Source organism: Narcine bancroftii, unplaced genomic scaffold, assembly GCF_036971445.1.
Source record: "Narcine bancroftii isolate sNarBan1 unplaced genomic scaffold, sNarBan1.hap1 Scaffold_111, whole genome shotgun sequence".
Classification (NCBI taxonomy): domain Eukaryota; kingdom Metazoa; phylum Chordata; class Chondrichthyes; order Torpediniformes; family Narcinidae; genus Narcine; species Narcine bancroftii.
In genome coordinates, this window is record NW_027211844.1 from 327121 (window position 1) to 334221 (window position 7101).

Sequence of the window (7101 nt, forward strand, 5' to 3'; positions counted from 1 at the left end):
AGAATAAATAACAACGAGTAATTTAGACCAGCTGAATTATTCTCCCCTTGCTTGGGGAAATTGAGGAGGATTTAAATGGTTGGATGTCCCTGCCCATTACACTAGTGGTGTCACAGAGAGGGGAGGTGTCACAGAGGGGGGAGATGATGACACAGAGGGGGTGATGATGTCACTGCATGGGGCAGCCATAGCTGAGTCGTGCCATGGCACAGCAACAAAAGAAAGATGTCTCTCCTGGAAGGGGATTCTGGCCCACGTGTCGGAGTAGGATGCTGTCTCATCCCAGGGACCCTCTGATCAACAGGGTTGTGTTTGGAAGCACCCTGCACCCATGGGTGAGATAAAGAGCCTGTTACAGGCTCCCCTACTGGGACAGAGCTTCCTCTGGCACCATCCTTCACCCAGTGTGGGCGGAGAGAATGGAGGCTGCATTTAATCCCCTCTCCCCATCCTGAGTGCAGGGCACTTTATGAGGCAGCTGGAGGGGACTGGGGAGGGGAGAACAATGGCATGTGAGGGGATACAGGGATGGGGTCTGGGGGAGTGGAGGGGAGAGCGAAGGAATGGGGTTGCACCACAGGCTAATGTCAAGGGAGATTGGATCAGAGGTAGGGGACATAGGGTTGAGCTGGGGGGATGGGGTGCTAGGGGACGGAAGGCACTGGGGAAACCATGGGGGTGGTGTTGGGTGGGGGATGAGAGTGTGGTAGAGGATTCGGGGCAGGGGAGAGTGTGAGGTGTCTGAGGGAGAAGAGAAGTTGCGAGGGGGATGGAAGGCAGACCTTTCAACAGAAATGGGACAGAGCTCCCCCTCCACCTGGAATGGGATCTGTCCACTGAGAGACAGGACCGCTCCTCCACCCGCCACCCCCCACCCCCCCGTGGTTACAAGATCCCTTCCACCCTTGCATACACCCCCACACACCCCCAACCGGAATAGGATTCTTTCCCCCAGTGGACCTGGATCAAGGTGCTAGAAAGTGTTTCTGCTGCGGCGGACCCAACAGAGTTGAGCGGCGAAGAGTGGGGCTCTCTCCGCACCACCTGCTCCCTCAGGCGACGAGGTCTCGCTTGCATCATGGAAGATCACGATGTTGCTGAGCTTCTGGGAATGTGGAGGGCTTCTGCTAAACCTGTGGTGGGGTTCAGAGTGGTTCATCTCCCCGGGACGTGCTGAAGTTCAGGATGACCCGATCCTCTCATGGAGGGAGGGTTGTAGACAAAGTGAACGGCTGCAGAACTGGCCTCAGTCTGAGGAGAGTGATCATAGAAGGACCTGGGGTGGCAATATTTCTACTGAGAGAAGCTGGAACGAACCACCAGAGGATCAATTCTGACATTTAGGTGACACTTGGAAGGGAGTTAGAGGGAGGGGTAGAGACTAACTTGGACAGCAAGGCTGGGTTGGGATAAATGACCTGTTGTGTACCCTCTGGGTGTGTAAATGCTGCTGCTTCTTCCCCAGAGGACATGGCAATAAGGTCACAACAGAGGTGGCCACACCATGTCATGGACCCAACGTCCCCAAGGTGGAGTCCTGCACAGATGTTAAAATCATCGACAATGGATCTTTCGGTGTGGTGTACCAGGCAAGGCTGGTGGACTCCGGAGAGCTGATTGCCATCAAGAAGATCTTGCAAGACAAGAGATTCAAGGTGAGGGGGAGGAGCAGTTGTGTGGAAATGAAAAACCCTGATATTTAAATTTAGGGCCTACAGCACGTTCACAGGCCCTTGCGACACATGAGCCCGTTTCACACAATTACACCCAATTGACAAACACCCCAAACACATTTTTGAAGGGTGGGTGGAAAGAGGAGCATCTGACAGAGACCAAAGCAGCCATGGGGTTTGGAAACAGAGAAAATCACACAAACCCACAACAGCAGCCCCCCTCCCCACACACAACCCCCCATCCCACACACACACACACACTCACACACACACACACACACACACACAAACACACACACACACACACACACACACACACACACACACACACACACACACACACTCACCTGGCAAATATCAAAGATTTTCTGCAAATTCATTGTTTTGTAGAAGCTGGGAAAACAATCATAAAAACTGAAATGATACTTCATTGAACCCCCTGACGAGTCCCCACTCCAGCGACACGAAAAGTCCCCCCCACTGACTCTCGAAAAGTCCCCCACTTCGGCCTCCCTTGGAGTTCCCCACCTCTGACCTCTTGACAAATCTCCTCCCCGCCTCCCCCCTCAACTTGGACAAGTTGCCCCTCAGGGCCCCGACCCATCGCCCAGCCTTGCTGATGTTCTTCTCTCGCCATAGAACCGCAAACTGCAGATCGTGCGAAAGTTGGATCACACCATCATTGTCCCTCTTCTCAACTTCTCCTCTGTAGTCAAGGTAAGATCCACCTGCACCCACCCCACCCTCACTCTGATGCATATCATTTGCTGCTACCTTCCCCATTCCTTCAATCGATCTGTCTCGCTGCAGCCTCTCTGTTGCCTCCATCCTGCCCCTCTGACCAGTGCTGACTCTTTGACGTTGGCTGCCCTGCTCCTCACCCATTAACTCATGACCTCTTGCCATTTCAACTCCAGACAGCAGCAGCCAAGACCACAAGACAAGGTCGCCAAATTCGGCCACTCAGCCCCTCCAGTCTGTTTCCCCAATTCATTTCACGAATGTACTTTCCCCCATAACTCACTTTTGGCACCTTTTGGTGCGCTTCCAAATCAACGCCTGCTCTGAATCGTCCCAACAACTCAGCCTCCACATGTTCGACCCCAGCCAACACCCGGCTGCAAACATTTCTCATCTCGAAACGTCAATGGTTTTTCTCCCCCGGTGAATCCTTGCCTCACGAGGGAGGGCGGTCAGAGCTGCACATTTTGTGCAGTCTCACCAGAAGCCGAATGATGGGGCAGCGGACGGGTCCACTACGGCCTGTTGACGCTCTGCTCGCTGAGCCGTTGGATTCATGCCATGTTGTGTTGAGCAGTGGGGGCATCAGGCCTACAGAGAGCAGGAGGGGCTGGCACTCCTGTTGGGAGAGGCACGGGGTTTTGGAGGGTAAATCCAGCTGACATGTTTGTATTGTGTCCAAGAGGAAGAGCAGGTTTATTTGAATCTGGGTCTGGACTATGTTCCCGAGACGGTTCACTGCATGGTCCAGCACTTCAACAAGGCCAAGTAGCCCATTCCCATGATCTACATCAAGGTGGTTGTGGGTCTGGGTGGTCAAGTTGTCCACTGGGGCAAGCTTGGATGGTGGGGTTGGAGGATATGAAGGAGTTTACTGGCTGAGTCTCGCTGGGGACTGGATATCGATGAAGGGTGCATGAGGGTCTCAATGGGTATTGGTGAGGAGAGAAAGGGTAGTGAGGGGAGAGGGGTGGAGAGGATGATGAGGATGGATGTTGATTGGCAGGGAGGGGCCCTTCACCCACCTCCCCTTACCCTCAGGATATAGACCCGGCCAGTGTGGAGGCAGAGTGGGTCATGTTATATCGTTGTGTTGCCAGATGTTCATGTACCAGCTGTAGCAGAGCATGGCCTACTTCCATCCTCAGGGGGTTTTCCATTGAGACATCAAGCCCCAGAAGATGCTGGTAGATCCCGAGATGGCCTTCTTATTGCTCCTTTATTTCGGCAGGTAGATCCACCCATGTCTGTCCGTTCACCACCTCAACGCGGTCCTGATCCCTCTCCACAACACGGCCTTGTCCCCTCCCCACCAGCTCTCACCCCTCCCCCACCAGCTCTCTCCCCTCCTCCCTCTCCCAACTTGCCCCATCCACAGCTTAATAACTTATTCTAAATAAGATTGTGGGGGCCTTAGATGGAATGAACAGCCAGAAACCTTTCCTAAAGTGTCAGGTGCAAATCTCAGAGAGCATCCGCTTCAGGTGAGGGGAGATTTTTTTTATGCAGAGAGTTGTGAGAGCTTTGAATGCGTCACCGGAGAAAGTGGTAGCGGTTGGTAGAATAGGTACATATAAAAGTCTCTGAGACGAGCATGTGGATGTAAGGGAACAGAATTTTTACATGATAGAGGAATTTGGGGATATGGCGAGAAGGCAGGGTAGGTCGAGTTTGGTCATAAATTAGATCAGCCATGATCGTATTGAATGGCGGAGCAGGCTCGATAGGCCATTTTTGTCCTATTCCTGTTCCCACTTCCTATGTTCCTATGGGTGTGGTACAGGTAAAGGTTGTGGAGAACATTTACAAAGGTCAGTACAGCCTTTATGGGCCAAAGGGCCTGTACTGGGCAGCAATGCTTGATGTTCTCATGGATGCGGAAGCTCTGGGAAGGGGTAAGGGAGGGACTGGCCAGGAAGTCTGCAGATTCTTGGGCCGAGAGCAATGCCCAAACATGCTGGGGAAACTCATGGATAGTTTTGTGAGGAGCAGGTCCTGCTTCACGAGTCAAATTGAGTTTTTAGAGGAGGTGTCAAAGGAGATAGATGAAGGTCAAGGTCTGTATGTGCTGCACGAGGATTTTAGTAAGGTGCTTGACAAGATCCCCACGGAGGCCTCATTCAGAATGTCGGGAGGCATGGGATCCATGGAGCCTTGGCTGTGTGGATTCAGAATTGGCTTGTCTGCAGAAAACAGAGAGTAGTAGTAGATGAAACAATGACTAGTGGCGCTCCAAAGGGATCTGCTCTGGGACCCCTGCTCTTTGTGATTTTTATGAATGATGATGGGAGTGGAAGGGTGGGTACGTCAGGGGATGACACAGAGGTAGAGATGTTGTAGACAGTGTAGAAGGTTGTCATAGGTCATCCAGTTTGCAGAGAAGTGACAGATGGAGTTCAATCCTGTAAATCAGATGTACTTAAATAAGCAACTGGTCCAGGTTTATTTCCAGAGTAATTTTCAAGAGCACGAATAACAGTTATTCCAAAGAAGGTTGGAGCCCCATTAAAAGTAGCTTCATATAGACCAATATCTTCATTGAATGCGGATTAGAAGAATGTGTGGGCAGAGCACTTGGTTAATGGCAGGATTATGAACAGTGTGCAGGACAGAGAAATATTTAGATCCTGCTCCATATATCACTCAAGGTTGCTGTGCAAATTGAGAGGGAGTTTAAGATGGTGTATTGTGTGCTGGCCTTCAGGAGTCAGGGGATTGAGTTCAAAAACCGAGAGGTATCGTTGCAGATGTATAAAATTCTCGTCAGACCACACTTGGAATATTGTGTGCATTCCTGGGGCGAGAATACCAGAGGACGTCTAATTAAGGTGAGCTGAGGGAAATTTAGGCAAGACGTGAGGGGTACATTTTATTCACACAGAATGTAGTGGGTGGCTGGAATGCATTGTCGGGGTAGTAGCGGAGGCTTGTCCAAAAAAGGCATGAAAAGGATTTTAATATGGACAGGAATTCAAGAAAAATGGAGAGTACTGGTGTGAGGGAGGGGAGGGTTCAGGGGTAGGGGGGATGATGGGGGAAGTGTTGGGACCCTCCAAAGTCATTGAGTTCAGGCCTCAGAGACAGTATCTCTGTCACTCGTATTTCTCTTCCCAGGAGAAGGAGCGATCTCAGAGACAAGACACGAGTCCAGAAGAACCTCGCATCCCAGCTGAACAGAGGACGGACAACATCATGATGGCCTGAACCCCTCCCCGTCGTATCCCTCTGGCCCTGCCAACCCCATTCCCTGCCTCTTCCATGTCCCTTCACCCACTTCCCCTCTTCTCCTCTACCCCTCCTCCATCCCAACCCCCTCCCGCTCATCTTCCCCTTCCCCTGCCCTCACACCTATGCCCTAACCCCAGCCCTCCACTCTTCACCTCCCTCTTCCGCTCCGCCCTTCCCTTCCCCTTTCCCCCTCCCCTTCCCCTCCCCCATCCCCTCCCCTAACCCTCCCCCTTCCCCTTCCTTTCTCCTCCTCCCCTTCCCCTCCCCCTTCCCTTTCCCCTTCCTACCCCTAACCTAGGGGAAGGAGGGGGAGGGGAAGGGGGTAGGAGAAAGGGGGTAGTGGAAGGGAGTAAGGGTAGGGGTTGTGGTAAGGGGTACGGTAGGGGGTAGCGGTAGGGGGTGCGGGGATGGGGAAGGGGTAGGAGGTAGGGTTAGGGGAAGTGGGTAGGTTGTAAGGGATAGGGTATGGATAGTGGTAGGGGGTGCGGGTATGGGGAAGGGGTAGGGTTAGGGGAAGGGGGTAGGTTGTAAGGGATAGGGTAGGGGGTAGTTGTAGGGGGTGTGGGTATGGGGAAGGTGTAGGAGGTATGGTTAGGGGAAGGGGATAGTTGTAGGGGGTGCGGGTATGGGGAAGGGGTAGGAGGTAGGGTTAGGGGAAGGAGGTAGGTTGTAAGGGATAGGGATAAGGTTTAGTTTAGGGTTGGGGAAGTTGGGTAGAGTTAGGGTTAGTGTTAGGAGACATGGGGTAGGGCTATATCTTGGTTTATGGTTAGGTCTATAGTTCGGCGAAGTGGGCTTGTGTTAGGTATAGGGGAAGGGGGTAGGAGCAGGGGGGTAGAGGAGGAGTGAGGTTTGGGGTTAGGGGATGGTGGGTAGCATTAGGGTTGGGGTTAGCGGGTGGCATAGGCGTAGGAATAAAGTTAGGGTTAGTGGATGGGGTGGGGGTAGAGTTAGGGGACGTGGAGTGGTGGTAGGGGGTATCGGTAGTGTTAAGGTTAGGTTTAGGATTTTGTTAGGGGTTAGGGTTAGGAGTAGGAGGAAGGGAAGGGGGAGGGGAATGGGGGAGGCGAGCGGGGGACGGGAACTGGGGACTGGAAGGGGGAGGGGATGTGGGAGGGGAACGGGCAGTGGAAAGGGCAGGGGAACGGTGTAGAGGAAAGGGGAGGTGAACGGTGGACGGCATCCCTAGCCCCTCCCCTCCCCTTCCCTTCCCCCGCATTTCCCCTGCCTCTCCTCTCCTCCTTCCAGAAGAAGCTGGGCCTCTTTCCGTCCAGAACCTCCCTGTGGTTTCAGAGCCTCCGTTTCAGGAAGTGCCTTCGACGCTTGCTGCTGGACAGACATCTTGTCTCTTGATTCATTCTGTACAATTGATATTAAATTTAAAAATGATTGGGTTTTTTAAAGCTTGAACTCAAAAGCTGGTCCAGATAGAGAAAACATAAACAGGCCCTTCAGCCCC

General features: G+C 52.7%; 1 long non-coding RNA gene across 1 annotated transcript; it reads left to right on the forward strand.

The window, feature by feature from the left end:
- Nucleotides 1-246: 246 nt before the first annotated feature.
- Nucleotides 247-6043, forward strand: LOC138750271 (uncharacterized). Its single transcript, XR_011349217.1, has 4 exons — nt 247-335; nt 1466-1655; nt 2313-2390; nt 5529-6043. It is a non-coding gene; the product is annotated as an uncharacterized lncRNA (long non-coding RNA).
- The last annotated feature ends 1058 nt before the right edge of the window (nt 6044-7101 follow it).